The 15,578-nt window shown below is 49.2% G+C and overlaps 1 protein-coding gene across 2 annotated transcripts in view; it reads left to right on the top strand.

Annotated features, from left to right (window-relative positions):
* Window positions 1-15,578, top strand: part of ZC3H3 (zinc finger CCCH-type containing 3) — a 135,986-nt gene that overhangs the window by 31,038 nt on the left and 89,370 nt on the right. The window lies entirely within an intron of this gene.

Raw genomic sequence — 15,578 nt, 5'->3', positions numbered from 1 at the left:
TGTTCCGAGTCATCATCTTTTCCCTTTTCCATCTCTCGTGTCCATATATAACAGCGGGAGTGATGAAAATTCCCAATTAGCTGCCTGTGAGAAAACGAGGGAATGCCAGCTGTGAGCAAGCCACTTCTCCCTCCCTCGGGATAGAGTAACCTTATCCCATTCCCAACTTCCCTCCCCATACTCCCAAGCGGGGGGATCACTTCTGGGGGAGAACAGGGAGACAGCACACGAGGAAAAAGGGGAAAACTGGGAACAAGAGGAACTCCAAACGCAGGTTTGTCTTGGTGTGCTGGATCTATCTTTACCCTCCTTGGCTCGGGATAGCGCTTGGACTTGTCAAGTCCCTACAGAAACATCCAGCTTGGCATCCGACTCACGACAGGAACGTTGGCCCTGGCTCGGCCTCCGCTCCGTGGCCTCGGGAAGCTCCTCGCTCCTTCCACAGGTGCCTTTCCAATTTTAAGATTCGGTTCGGATGCGTAGAATTGATGGAATTCGTCATGGAATGCTCCGGGCGAGATGCAATTCCCGTCAATTAAAAAAGCATCCCGGGCCAGCACGGAGAGCTGGAGAGGGCTGGAGATCAGGGGCTCTTGAGGCCAACGGGGAATCATGTGGGATTCGATTCCTGACACCTCCCGGGATAATTTTTGCAGATGATCTCATCCCAATCCTCTTGTTGATTTGCCACTTGGCTCATCTGATTCCTTGTGGATTGACCCCCCCCTTCCCTTGTCTGTCATTCCATGAGGGCTGGGAAGGAGTTGAGGAGGTGATGGAGGATGGGTGTTATTGCTGTGCTCCCTTCTCCTTTTCCTGGGATAAAATCCCTGCTCGCTGTCAGCTTGGTGGCCCTCGCGTTCTGAAAATCCTGGAATAGTTTGGGTTGGAAAGGACCTTAAAGCTCATCCAGTTCCACCCCGTGCCATGAACAGGGACACCTTCCACCATCCCAGCTTGCTCCAAGCCCCATCCAACCTGGCCTGGAAAATTCCAGGGGTGAGGACTCCACAACTTCTCCACCTTCCTGCAGGTTTCCCTCAAAAAGCAGCGCTGGTGATGGGGAACATCCCTGGAAGTTGTGTCACCGTTGGGTCCAATCCCAGAGCTCCTTTTTCCTTTCTTCACCTTGAATGGAGGGACAGGACACAGGGAATGGCTTCCCATTGCCAGAGGGCAGGGTTGGATGGGATATTGGGGAGGAATTCTTCCCTGGGAGGCACTGAAATGGAATTCCCAGAGAAGCTGTGGCTGCCCCATCCCTGGAAGTGTCCAAGGCCAGGCTGGATGAGGCTTGGAGCAGCCTGGGATAGTGGAAGGTGTAGGGGTTGGAATTCCATGATCTCCAATGTCCCTTCCCACCCAAACCATTCCATAATCCTATAATTCAGGGCCTGGACCTTCCAGTCTGGCTCTGGTACCACCTTCCAAGAACTTCCCAGGTACCACTTCCCAAACTCGTTATTCCAACACCACCCACACCTGCAAATGCCTTTCCCATTTTTTTTTTCCTTTTTTTTTTTTTTTCTTTTCTTTTCTTGGACCTTTTCCAAAGCTCCCAAACAAATGGGAAGCTCCTGGTCAGGATCCACAGCTGTCCCTGTGCTCAGGCTGGTGATGAAACAAGTGTGGGGTGGGGTTTATTTTCCCTCCCCTTTTCCCGCTGGGAATGCCACAGGGCTGGATAATTCCAGGTGTCTGATTAGCCACGCTTAATTAAAGAGCCAGGGATCTTGGAACGAGCCTGATGGACTCAGCAGAAGGAAGCCTGAAGGGAAGGCTCAACTCATTCCCTGTGGGAATGTCAGCTCCAGGCTACCCAGTCCTTTGGGATTGCTGCATCCTCATCTTCCCAATTTCATGGTTTTCTTGGAATAACCACTCGGGAAAGGTGTCCTGAGACACTGGGAAGCAGCAAAGTTGTTGCTGACAGTGGAGCAGGACATTCCTGTGCCCCATGGAAAGTGTGACTTGGGGTTTGGGATTTAATATTTGGGATTTGGGATAAACCAGGGCTGCTGCCTCTGCAAAACCAGGCATTTTTGGCTCCTTAAATTCCACCAGGAAAACACTTTTCCACCCCCAGACAGTTCTTTTAAAGAGGAGCAGTCCCCCTCCTCATCCATGGATGCTCCTTCGGCTCTGTCCTGTGTTGGGATATTCCCTTTCCATCCCTTTCCCAGGATGGATCCTTCACCTTGGCAGCTCCCTGAGGCAGGAGCAGCCTTTTCCTTGTTTTTCTCCGCCTCATTGACTCCCATCTGTTCCCACTCTCCAGCTTCAAACCTATTCCTTTTGGCTTTTCCCTGTTACTCCCCTTCCACTTTCCCATTTAATTGTAGTCGTGTTGTTGGACTCGGCATTTTCCCAGCGCTGAAATGTGGGAAGAGATTTGGGAATGGGAGAAGGGTCGGTGAATAAACCCCCCCCTGAGGCTTTGAGCAAGTCCACATCCCAGAGGGATCATTTTGGGATGATTTTTAGGGATAATTGGACTCAGCCCAGCAGCAGCAGCTTCCCTGGAGAGCTGAATTCCACGTGTCTCGCTCCAGCAAAACAAGAAGGGATCTTTTCCCTGTAGTCCTTGGTTTGGGATTGATCTTTTCCCTGTATTCCTTGGTTTAATTACACCAATTTCCTAATTGGAAAGGAAAATTCAGAGGGATAAAATTTGGAGCTTGTTCTGCAAAGTTTAAAATTCCCGGATTCATTCTCCCCCCTTTTTCCCCAATTCTTTACACATTCCGGATTCTACAAAGCGTGTTCAGGCACAGGTGTGAAATCTATGGGAAGAAACGGATTTTTCCTTCCCTCTCTTTCCCGTTGGGATATGGAAAAGTGGGATCTGACACCAGGACCCACCGTGGTACCCTCTAGGGGGCACGATGCCTCCGCCGTTTTTCCAGAGAAAGGAGGTTTTTTTCCATAGGGAAAGACGAGCTGAGAGTTACAAGAAGCAGCAAAATATCCGTGTGTTCAGCAGGAATCGCAGGCTGGCCGGAGCTGCTTGGAATTTCCCCCGCAGTGATGCCCTGCCTTCGTTTTTGTGGGAATTTTAGGGTATGTTTGGGTTTAATCCCTAATTCTGCCCTTCGATCCCGAATAAAGTGAGGCGTATCCCAGCTCCTCTTTAGTTAAACCCGCTGGGGTCTCCGTGCATCCTGGATAATTTGGGATATCCTGGATAACCTGTGAGGTGCAAGAATTGTATTTAAACACTCTGTTGGTTTTTTTTAACTCCTTCATTCCCGGTATTCCCGAACTATTGGGAATGAGAACAGAATGAGACACCGAGAAAATTATGCTCCGTAAAAAACCCCTTTGGGAATAAATCCTGTTTTCCAGTGCTCCTGTAATTACCTTTTCCCACTCCGTGTGGGATTCCTGCCTTAGGGACAGAGCTGCTGTTGCTTTTGTGCTGCCTCTGGGATGTTTCCCACACGGAGCCGATTCCTGTCCCGTTAATTGATTCCCAAGACCGGTGAGTTAACTGGGAATTTTTTATTGGAGCATATTATTTTATTTCCCTGCCTTCCCAAAACTTTCACCCTGTCCTTAGCCACAATTAATTAATTAATTAATTGCTGTTTTAATTGTTCCACAAGAAGAGGGAATGGGGTGGTGGCATCACCTCCGGACCCCGTGGAGCAGGACAACAGCGGGAAAGGCTCCGTCGGGAAATCAAATCCATCTTTTCCAGTCAGTCCCTGACAACCTGGATTATTTTGGATTTTATGGCAAAGAGCTTCGTGCCAGAGTGACCAAATTAAGGAGTGAGGAGATCCCTGGAAAGGATAAAAATGGGATGTGCATCCTTGGCTTTTCTTGGACAAAAATTCGGGATTTAAAAAAAATCCCAAACCACCACCAATTACAGTTTGAGTAAATGGGAACATTCCTGTTTTATAGCATAAAATTCCTTCTCCAAAATAAAAAAACAACTTCCAAATCCTCATTTTTCCATGAAATATCCTCTGGCTGGGATTTCCGCCCCCCCCCCCCCCTTTTTTTTTTCTTTCTTTTACATCCCCAGGAGGATTTTGTTCCGGAGAGGGGAATGTTGAGGCACAAGCTCCGTGCTGGAACTCCGCTCCAACCCGATCCTGCTGCATCTGCTTCCCTCTGCCTCATCCTTCTCCACTTTTCCTGCTGGGTCAGGATTTTTCCGACTCGTAATCATTCCAGCAGATGGTGGGATAAAGGGATGCTGACCAGGAAATTACCTGGGAGCCGGGAGCAGCGGCACCTTTATGTCACAGAGTGCCAAAAATCCATTTTCAGCACGGCTTGGTTTGTTCAGGGAGGGCACGGATTTATGGAAAAGAGTGGGAAAAACTCCCCACTTCTTTTCTGGGAATCAGGATGAGGGGTTTTTTTTCGGGAAAAGGCTGAATTGGTGATTTCAACCTGCTCTGTTGGTGTTTTAAGGTGGGGTTTGGTGATGTGCTACAAAGTTTCCACAGGGAAAATCGGCTGCTCCTGTGGCTTGAGGCTCCAGGAATTTTCTGTGGGAGAGTGGGATCTCTAGGAGATTCTTGGTGGAGCAGGGCAGACCCTTTGGGATTTTTTTCTCCTTCCTGGAAAACGGGGCTGTGCTGTGGATTCAGGCTCCTGGTGTTTGATTTGGGGGAATTGGATTTCTAGGAGATTCCTGGAAAAGCAGGCAGAGCCTTTGGGATGTGTTGTCCAGCCAGGAAAACTGGGCTGTCCTTGGATTCAGGCATTTGGTGTAGGAGGATGGGATCTCCGGGAGATTCCCAGAGGAGCAGGACAGATCTTTTGGGATGTGTTCTGCCAGGGAGCACATTTCTCCCAGGATTTTATCACCTCAGAAAGAGGGAAGTGGAAAACCACCATTCCATAAGATGAATCCCTTCCTCCCTCCTGCCCTGTGCCCCTTTTTAAGGAATATCAGCAGGGCAGGTGCTGCCATGGGAATACAAGCTCCGCTCCCGTTTTCCCAGTGCCTTCCCCCGGCTCAGGAAGTATCCGGTAAATCAGACACTCCCGGCTCACTCCATCGCCGAGTAATGAAGTGGGAATGAACTCTGGAACAGGGAAGGGGGGGTGGGGGTTAGCTCCCGCCAGCCGCGCTCGGCTCCCGAGATTGATGGGATGTGCTGACGTCGGGGCCCAAACACGACCATCTCACTTTTCCAAGCAATCCATCTGGAGCTTCGGTGATCTGTCATCCCAGAGAGCCGGGAAATTCGTTAGGAGACTTGGGAAAGAGCTCCCACCTTGGCGGTTTTTCGGCCGCTCGCTCCTTCCCTTCGGGAAAGAGCTGAAGGGGGACGTAAAGGAATCCTGGGAGCTTTTTCCCGGGATTCCTGAGGGTGTTAATTTGGTGACGCAGGAGTCTAAAAACACTTGGATGAATCAAGGAATTCCTTGATATTTGGAAAAATTGGTTTATTCCGGGTTCTTTTTTTAAAGTAGGGCCAGAATGGAGAATGGGAAGGAGATTCCTTAGGATTTAGGGCAGTCAAAGAAGTGTTAAAGCAGCTTTAGAAGGGAAAAAAAAGGTGATTCTGGGAATTTTTTTGAGTTTTATCCTTGTTTTTGCTGTTGATACTTCTGTCTGCTCTAGGAAGAGTCCATATGTCTTTCTGCTTCCAGGTTTTTCTGCTTTTAAATGAGGAAAACTGGCATGTTGAGGGCTGTGTTAAAAAATTCCTCCGAGGTATCCTAAGGGAAGGCCACAGTATTCCCCATTGTGCTCATTCCTGCCTGGATTTGCATCAGAATTAATCCCAAATTCCATGGAATGATCCAGAGTAACCACTTTTTAAGTGGAGGGACAATGATCCCTGGAATCTGAGACTTGGAATGTGACAGGGGCTAGACTTTAAAACTGAGTTTGAGGTTTTCCTAGAGGGATTTGCAGGAGAATTAATCCCAAATTTTTAAGGATGAATCTCTGGAAGTGAAAGGCAGAATGATCCCTGGAATCTGAGGGATGTGGGATGTGACAGAGGATAAAGCTCCTTTAAATATCACTTTGAGGTTTTCCTGCAGGGGTTTGTGGCAGAATTAACCCCAAATTCCATGTAATGATCCAGATGAGCCACTTTTTCAGGATGCATTTTGGGAGCTGGGGGTAGAGCGATCCCTAGATCCAGGGATCAGCACTGGGACTGGTTTTATGGAAAGGGCCACACAGTCCTTGGTCCAGACTTCCAACACACAGTTGTTCCCAATCCAGAGGCACAGCTGGCATGCCATGGCCGTGTCCCAGCATCCCGGGATGTATTAATAGTTTGGGAATTCACTGCTGGACCGAAACCTGACTCCAGCCTCTTTCCCACCCTGCACATGGACACGATTATCTTGGAGACTCCCAATGCTGCCATTTCCAGTGCCTGGTGCTGGAAAAGTGCAGCTCTTTTGTTTACATCCTGCTTTTTTCCTCTCTCCTGGATGCCCGGAGAAGGGATCAGGTGTTAATTGAAGGGAGGGGAAATCCTGGGAAGTGAGGGCAGCACCGATGTTTCCATTGCTTTTCCAGCAAAGTATCTTGGACACAGCCTCAGTTTCCCCACCTGATTCCCTCCTTCCTAAGCCTCCCACCTGGTTATTCCCAGGAAGCTGCATAGAGAAAGGAATTTCTCCTTCCTTCCATGAAAAGCAGTGACTGGAGCCCTGAGGAGCAAATGTAAGTGGAGGTGGGTGCAATTCCAGGTGGCAAAATGCAAAGTCCGTGAGATAAAATCATGGAATCATTAAGGTTGGGAAAGACCTTGGAGCCCACTGAGTCCAGCCATTCCCCCCGCACTGCCAAGGCCACCACTGACCGTGTCCCCAAGTGCCACATCCACATGGATTTTGAATTCTTCACTTTGCCAGTGCCTGACCACCTTTTCCATGAAGAAATTTCCCAATATCCAACTTAAACCTCTCCTGGTGCAGCTTGAGGCTGTTTCCTCTCATGCTGTCCCTTGCTCCCTGAGAGCGGATCCTGACTCCAGGCTCCACCATCCTGTCCGGGAGTTGTGGAGAGTGAGAAGGTCCCACCTGAGCCTCCTTTTCTCCAGGCTGAGCCCTCCCAGCTCCCGTTTGTGTTCCAGAGGTTCTCCACAGAAATTATCCCTGCAAATCCACCCTCATTCTCCCTTTTTCTTCCTGCAAATCCACACGTAAATACCCTGAATCCCAGAATGGTTTGGAATGGGTTTAGAAGGGACCTTAAAACCATCTCATTCCAACCCTTTCCATGGATAGGGACGGCTTCCACAAGACCAGATTTCTGGGATTCCCTTCCAGGGAATAGAATATTTATGGAATAAACACACCCACGGTGTATTTTGGCAGTGGTGTTGTCACTGCTTTGCATCCAATTTGGTGCAAATTCCCAGTCCCTGTATCAATAATTGCTTCCCAGCTCGTTATAAATTTCCATCAGATAAATATTGATATTCCACTCCCAACTTTATGGATAAACATCCTCCCAGGCTTCCATATTGTCCCGGGTTTTATGGATAGGAAAAAATCAAAGGTGGTTTATGATTTGAAACAGCCTCGAGTTGCTTTGGGTTGTTTCACGTCCACTTGTGTTAATCAACAGCGAGGTGTGGGATTTATTCCAAGAGAGGTTTCGGTGACATTTGGGGTTTCGGATGGTGTTATCCGTGAGGGAATCCAGGGGGATTCTGGGAAGTAGCAAGTTAACGGAGAAGTTCTGGAGCTCTGAGCAGGACATGGATTATTTTTTCCCACTTGAGAGCAGCTTTGGCAACTTCCCAGGAGCCCGTGGTGCCGCGTGGAGGTTGTGTCATCCTTGGATCCTGAGGAGCTGCTGGAGGGGCTGGAAAATCTCCAGGTGCAAATGAAGCTCTGATGGAAGGTGCTGCTCCTGGGGTGCCTCTTCCTGCATTCCTTGGGGTGGGAAGCGGATCCCGTGGGCACCTCCCGTGTGATGTCTGTGCCCAGAAGGAAGGGAAAAAACTGGAGACAAAGGATAAGAGGAGGAGTGTGCTGTGTGCTGCTCCGCTGGCTCTCCCCAGCCTCGAATTGCTCGGAGACACGGCAGTGGCTCCGTGCCTTCCTGGGAGCCACCACCCTGAAGGAAGCACATTCCTTCCCCAAAGAGCCAAGGGATGTCTAGGGACCTTCCTGCCGCTTCTGGGACTCTCACAGGTACATCAAGAGGAGAAAATCAGCCCGGAGAAGCCTCTTCCCGAGGTTTGTGCTGAGCTTGGAGGAAGATTTTGCTTAATTGATTGGCTTTTGTTATCCTCAAGGATGTTTAGCCCCCTCTGGAAGACTCATTCCTTGGGCTGGAGGAGTTGGGCGGACACTGGGGACAGCATGTGTTGAGTTCCTGGAGAAAAACAGCTGGAATGTGTAGTCCCAGAAATAAGGATCTGTTAGAAAGGGTCCAAAGGGACATGATGAAGAGTCTGGAGGGGAAAAACCTGGAGAAGAAGAGACTGGGGGAAGAATTGTTGGGATCTGGAGCTTCCTCAGGAGCGGAAACTCCAATCTCTGCTCTCTGTGACCATGGACAGGACTCGAGGGAATGGCTGGAAATGTGTCAGGGGAAGTTTATGCTGGATATCAGGAAAAGGTTCTTCCCCCAAAGGGTCGTTGGGTGGTGGGACAGGATCCCCAGGGAATGGTCACGGCCCCAAGGCTGCCAGAGCCTTTGGAAAGGGCTCTCTGGCACAGGGTGGGATTTTTGGGATGTCCTGTGCAGGGCCAGGAGTTGAACTTGTTAATCCTCATGGTTCCCTTCCAACTCAGGATATCTGATGAGTCCAGAGGGTGTTTTGGCTGGTGGACAAATCCCTTTGACCCTGAAGTCTATTCCCCATCAGGCACAAGTATCCAAGGAATATTTTAACTAAGATTCAGTTATTTTCTGCCTTGAACACCTTAAAACTCTTGGTAAAATCACCACATGCTCGGCAATTTTCTCCTCAAGCCCATCTTTTCCATGAGCATCTGATTCCCAAGTTCTCAGCTTTTCCCCCCTTGCCCCCCCTGTTAATTGTTATAATTACTTTTAAAACCTGGCCCCTGATTAGGCACTAGGTGGACACAGTGGCTGGGTTTTATTGCAGAACCTGCTCCTGCTCAAGGAGTCATTTTTGCTGAAGGCTTCCCCGGAATTGCTGAGTCAAGACAACGCTTTGATGGGATAAACATCTTCCCGCTCCCTTCTGTTCAGACCCTGGAGCCCCATTTGCCTGAGTAAAGATGTTGAGTTTCTTGGAATGCAGCTCCTGTTAAAGGAGCCCTGGAGCAAACACGACGAGTTCTTGCTGTAATTTAAGAGTTGATCCCAAATCCATGAATGACCGACCCAAATCCAGGGGGTCAAAGTTGGTTCCTTGTCTTGACTGTGGGGTCTCTCCCAAGACCTGCAAGTGGTTTGAACTCCCACTGATCTTGGAGCTGGTCAGTGCTTTCCTCATGGAGACACCGCCCAGGAGCCACTGGTGGTCACCTGCTCTTAACGTGACTTTTCCAGAAGGGTTTGGCCAAAAGATCAAAGCTCAAGTGCTCAATGGAGCCGTTCCTGATGGATGTGCGGGGAGGCTTCCAGGGGGAGTGTGCGGGGTTTACACAGAAATAGTCGCTCATCCGACTGAATCGTTAATGCCCATTGCCCGCGGAGACTAATTAAGGAGAGCTGCAGCTGTTTTGGGAAGCACTTTGTGGGGATTACACGGCGAGCGCAGGCTGGAGGAGCTCTCGGAGTGTGAAACATTAGGAAAGGCGTTTTGTGCCACTGCGATCCGAGGAGTTGACGGAGGAGGGGTTGTGGGGACAGAGTTCTCCAAACTGTTTTCTTGGAGATGGTTTGAGTTTGGCCAAACAATGGGATGGGAGTGGTGACAGCATGGCTTTGCCATGGACACATCAGGAAGCCTGGGAGAGAAAGGTTAACTAAGTGTCCCTGCTGCCTTTCCTTAAAATCCTGCTGCCTTTTCCGTGTGCCCGTTTGGGCAGTGGGGCAGCTTGGGGGGTTGGTGCTTCCCTCTGTCACGTTGGTGTCTCCAAAGAGCTCATGTGACAGACCTCAGGTTGGCTGTTGTCCAGAGAAGGGAACGGAGCTGGGAAGGGTCAAGAGCACCAGGAGCGGCTGAGGGAGCTGGGGGGGGGGGGCTCGGCCTGGAGAAAAGGAGGCTCAGGGGGGACTTCTGGCTCTCTGGCTCTCTACAGCACTATCCCAGGTTGCTCCAGACTGGCCTTGGACACTTCCAGAGATGGGGCAGCCACAGCTTCTCTGGACAACCTGTGCCAGGGTCTCCCCACCCTCCCAGGGAAGAATTCTTTCCCAGTATTCCATCTGACCCTGCCCTCTGGCAGTGGGGACCCTCTACCCCATTGTGGTAAAACTGTGCGATACAAGATTTCCTTTGTTCCTCCTTTTGAATTTTCTGGTGGTTTTATTTGATCATTTTATTAATGTCTCTTCATTTATAAGATAAGATTCATAAGAGCAAATTTTCCTGCACATGGGACGTAAATTTTCCAAGACCGTGGATCACTTTGGGTTATTTTAAAAGAAAATATATGGATGCTTTGTAAAACCTTGTACCTGGTTTTGTGGAACTCATGAGCCATCCTGGAAATCTTTGATTCCTTGGTCATAAACCCTCCCAAAGGATTTGCTGTACTGGATTAGATCCTTAGGCCCTGTGCCTGAGAAACAGCCATTGCATGGATCTTCTGGAAGCCAACGGGAAAACTTTGGGAGGCATTACTGCAGTTGAGATTCGGGATGAGAGTCTGGCTATTCACACTCGCCAGTGGCATGTGCAGAATCCCTGGAGCTCCAGGGATTACGGCTTTATGGTTCGCACGTGGGATTTGCTGTGAGCTCCTGGTTCTTTTTATAGAGAGTCTATTCTGGGAGGATTTTGGAGAGGGAATTTCTGACCTTTGGACAAGAAGCCATCAAGCTGTGGATCAGCAGGAAATCCAAAGTGATATAGTCCATGGTCCTTTTTAAAATCCAGCTCTTTCCTGGTTTAGGATGTTGTTTCTTGGGTGATTGTCATTGCCAGGGGCTGGAGTTGTGCTAAGGCAGGGTCTTGGTGCACTTGCCTTGTGTCTTCATGGAATCTGGGAATGGTTTGGGTGGGAAGGGATCCTTCAAGACCATCTCATTCCATTCCCCCTGGACAGGGTCACCTTCTACTAGACCAGGTTGCTCCAAGCCCCATCCAACCTGGCCTTGGACACTTCCAGGAATGGGGCAGCCACAGCCTCTCTGGAAAACCTGTGCCAGGGTCTCACCACCTTCCCAGTTTCCTGTCCATCCCTGCCCTCTGGCAGTGGGAAGCCATTCTCTGTGTCCTGTCCCTCCATCCTTTGTCCCAAGTCCCTCTCCAGCTCTCCTGGAGCCCATTTAGGCACTGGAAGGGGCTCTGAGTTCTCCCTGGATCCTTTCCTTCTCCAGGCTGGACATTCCCAGCTCTCCCAGCCTGGCTCCAGAGCAGAGGGCTCCAGCCCTTGGAGCATGGTGGTGGAATCACCATCCCTGGAAGTGTCCAAGGAACGTGTGGATGTGACACTTGGGGACACAGTTTAGTGGTTAATGTGGCAGTGCTGAGTTTACAGGTGGACTTAATGATCTTGGATGTATTTTCCAACCTCAACAATTCCATGATTCTGGGTTTATCTTCCCTCCATCATCCCTCCTGGCTCAGGGCAGGTGAACCGGGCTCCCACGTGGCTTGTGAGATGTATGGAATTCTGCAGGACTCCCACCTGGAGGATTTATTTGGAGGAGGAGGCGGATTGTAGCTGTTTCTCCCGTCTAAAATATGTATTTGGTTAATAACCAGCAAGAGCACGTGCCCTTTTCCCTGAGACTACGGAACAATCCTGGAGCGCTGTCAATGAAAAGATTCCCTGACAGCTTTGGAAGGGAAATGAAAATTTATCAAATATTTCTCCCCCTGTCTGGAGCAGCTCGTCAGATACAGAGGCTGGAAAAGGGAGATTTGTTGTTCTTCCCCTCTCCCACTCTGACACCCCCCGGTGATCCTGAGGGTGCGACAAAGGGAACACTCTGCTCACCTGTCAGCAGACTTTGGAAAATTAGTTTTTTGTTGGAACAGAATCCAGGTGCCCCCGGAGGTTTACAGTTGCAGGAAAAGATCGAAGGAACATGGTTTGGGTTGGAAGAAGCCTCAAAGGTCATCTCATTCCAACCCTTTGCCATGGGCAGGGACACCTTCTGTGAGTCCAGGTTGCTCCAAGCCCCGTCCAACCTGGGCTTGGCCGGATGCTGTTTCCTTCAAGCTGTGCTGTTGAACAGGCTGGGATGATGCTAAGGGATGCAGGGATAGAAACCTGAATGTAAAGCACTGGATCGGAGCACAGAGATGGGATTATGGACATTTTGGGTGAAAGAGCTTTTGCTTTCCGCCAAAAATGGAATTTTTTCTTCGTTTTCTTCCCTTATTCATTATCCTTGGATTTAGCAAAGTTATTTGGGATCAGGTGGCTTGGAGGTCTGAGTTTTCCTTATTATGATGTTGTTGACCTCAGGAACTGAGGAGCTTCCAATGCCAAAGCTTTCCTCTTTTCCCTTTCCTAAAAAAGCGATGTGGGATCATCTTTGTGCCTTTATGCTTCGAAACGATGACTAAAAGGGATCATGGAATATCCTGAGTTGGAAAGGACCCACAGTGATCATCAAGTCCAATTCCTGGCCCTGCACAGGACACCCCAAGGATCCCACCGTGTGCTGGGGAGGACCTTGGATCAAAATTATTCCACAGTCTTGTGGTGTGGTGCTTATTTGGGATTTTCTAAGGAGGAATGGCTCTCCTGAGCCATCCAGCTAGCCAATGGGAATTTCCTTCTTGTAATCCTGTTTTCCACATCATAAATTTCAATGACCATGGTGCCTATGTGGATTTGAGCCAAGAGAAAGTCTTGGCCTTGTGTTTCCATGATTTAAGCTCCCTCTCACTGCACCCCATCCTGAAGAGGATGTTATTTGGATCAGACCTATGAGAAAATTCCATCTCTGGGGCAGGAATGGTGGTTTTGGGTCATCAGGTCCCATTTAAACCCTAGTGGTCAATTCCTTGAGTTCTGCCCATGGAATGGGATGGTGGGTAGGGTTTGGGCCATCCAACCCCATGCTGAGCATGGAATGCTGTCGGATTCTTTCTCCTCCAGCACAGCTGAAGCCATGGTCTTTGGGGAGGTGGGAGAAGTGGATGAGTGCCAAGCTCATCCAGCTGGATCACCCAAATGGGCAATCCAAGGAAATCAACCACATGCCCTGATGCTCATGCACAGCTTAGGCTGTGAAATTCCTTATTTATAGGAACTTAACGGATCCTGTAACAGCTTCAAGCAGATGAACACATTTCATTAAAGCAACAGCAACGTTCTTCCTCCTCGAGGGGGAAAGTTTTAACTCAAAGAGGGAAGATTTAGAGCATAAATAAGGAAGGAATTCTTCCCTGTGAGAGTAGTGAGGCCCTGGTACAGATTGCCCAGAGAAGTGTTGGCTGTCCCATCCCTGGAAGTGTTCCAGGCTGGGTTGGAAGGGGCTTGGAGTAACCTGGGATAGTGGAAGGTGTCCCTGCCTATGGCAGGTGTTTGGAACTGGAGGATCTTCAAGGTCTCTTCCCACCCAAACCATTCTGGGATTCTCTGAAGTCGTGTTGAAGGGAAGGAGCTGGGATAGAAACAGCACTGAAAAGACCGCACACGTTTTCCCCTTCTTCCTTCCCATCCATCCTGAGCTTTGTCGAGCGATGGATAAAAAGGGGGGAAAAAAAACAACCAACCCACCCACAATAATCTATAGCAACTGTCAGCCAGCAAACTACTCCCATTTCATAGGGATAGGTTGGATGTCAGCGCGGGATCGATGGCTCTCGCGCCGTAATTATAAAAACTCGCGGGTTGTGTTGCTTGAGTGAGTTTGGGAAGAGTAGGGTCTCAATCTTCCCTCTAATGGGGCTTTGGCAGTCGGTGGCGCAGCGGCTTCGTCTTAGTCTGACAGTGTTGTCATTAAACACCAGGTAGCGTGGAACAACAGGGAACACGGCTCTGGAGCGGCCGGGAACACGCGGCTTTGACAGGAGCGATTTGTCATCGAGGAGCTGCCCAAACTCCTGAGCCTGGAATACGGGCGGCTGCTTAAAGTGACTTATTGCCCCTGTCGGCGGCTGCAGTTGTGATTTGATAATCGGTAAATGTTTGTCAAAGATGAATTCCCTCCCTGATGCAGTGCAGTGCTGGAAAAGCAAATGAAAAGCAGGGAAAAAGAACATATTGGATGCATTAAAGACTAGGGCAGGATAAGGGTGATGGAAACAACAGGTTTCCCTGTTAACTTGGCGTCCTTCCTTCAGGGAGGTGAAGCGTCGAGGTTTGGGATACTGGGATGGGGACTCACTGTCAACATGGGTGCTGGGGGACCAGGAATGCTGCAACATTAATTCAATTTCAGGAAAAATTTCTTCGTGGAAAGGGTTGTTAAGCATTGGAAGGGGCTGCCCAGGGAGGTGGTGGAGTTCCCATCCCTGGAGGTGTTCAAGGAATAACTGGATGTGGCCCTCAGTGCTCTGCTCTGGGTGAGAAGGTGGGGATTGGTCACGAATTGGACTTGATGATCATGGAGGTCTTTTCCAACCTTAATGATTCTGTGATTATAAGGAGGGTTTTTTTCCAGATTTCAAAGATCCTGGAGCTGTGCTTGGTCTTGAGGGATTGTAGACTGGTGTGGAGCAACGGATATCCTTTGCTTAACTGCATAGAATCATGGAATGGTTTGAGTTGGAAAAGACCTTAAAGATCACCTCATTCCAACCCCCTGCCATGGGCAGGGAACCACTGTGGTGTCCCTGACCTCGTTCTATCCCAGGCATTGCCCAGAAGGTTTCAAGAGTTTTTTTTAGGAAGGAAAATAACGTCCTGATTGTTTCTTTCCATGGATGTGGTGCTTTTCTGGCTTTTTGGCAGATACTTCCCTCGGCAAACCCGTGTGCACCTACTCAGTGGTTACAACTTGTAGTTGAATCTCTTTGTTTCTCATTGGGACGGATTTCGAGCCTTTCCATTGCCTGCTTTATATCAAAGTTTAGAAAGGAGAATTGAAAGTATCTTAATGAACCTTCTGCCTGCAAAGTTTTCCTCCCATCTGCCTGAGTTTATCCAAGTTCCTCTGCTGATGCCGGAGTCAGGTCAGGTTCTTTTTAAGTGGATACTTAGGAAAGCTTAAAGCTGGGTGGCCTTCAGTTGGAAAAGTGGCTTTGAGGGTGGGGAATACCTAAGAGATTCAAATTTTTCCTTGTTAAATTTAAATAAAATAAAATAAAAATGAAGTCAATCCTAAAGCATGAATGCAAATGGAATTCCAGCCCGCCGAGCGCTCCCATCGTTTCCCGAGGCAGAGCCACCTCTCCCCGTGCCACGGCGAGGCATGAACACGAGATCCCTGAACCCATTTGATTATAGCCGGGGTTTTTCTGGTGTCTGAAGTGCTGGAAACGATCAAGAGCAGGAAAAGTGGAGTGATTTATTAGACTCATAAAAATTCATACTTTGTTATTCCAGTCGTCTTCCATCTGCAGCTTGTTAGAACGAGCACCCCT

This window comes from Corvus cornix, chromosome 2, assembly GCF_000738735.6.
Source record: "Corvus cornix cornix isolate S_Up_H32 chromosome 2, ASM73873v5, whole genome shotgun sequence".
Lineage (NCBI taxonomy): Eukaryota > Metazoa > Chordata > Aves > Passeriformes > Corvidae > Corvus > Corvus cornix.
Note: the sequence above shows the minus strand (reverse complement) of the source record. Positions and strands in the feature narration are given on the sequence as shown.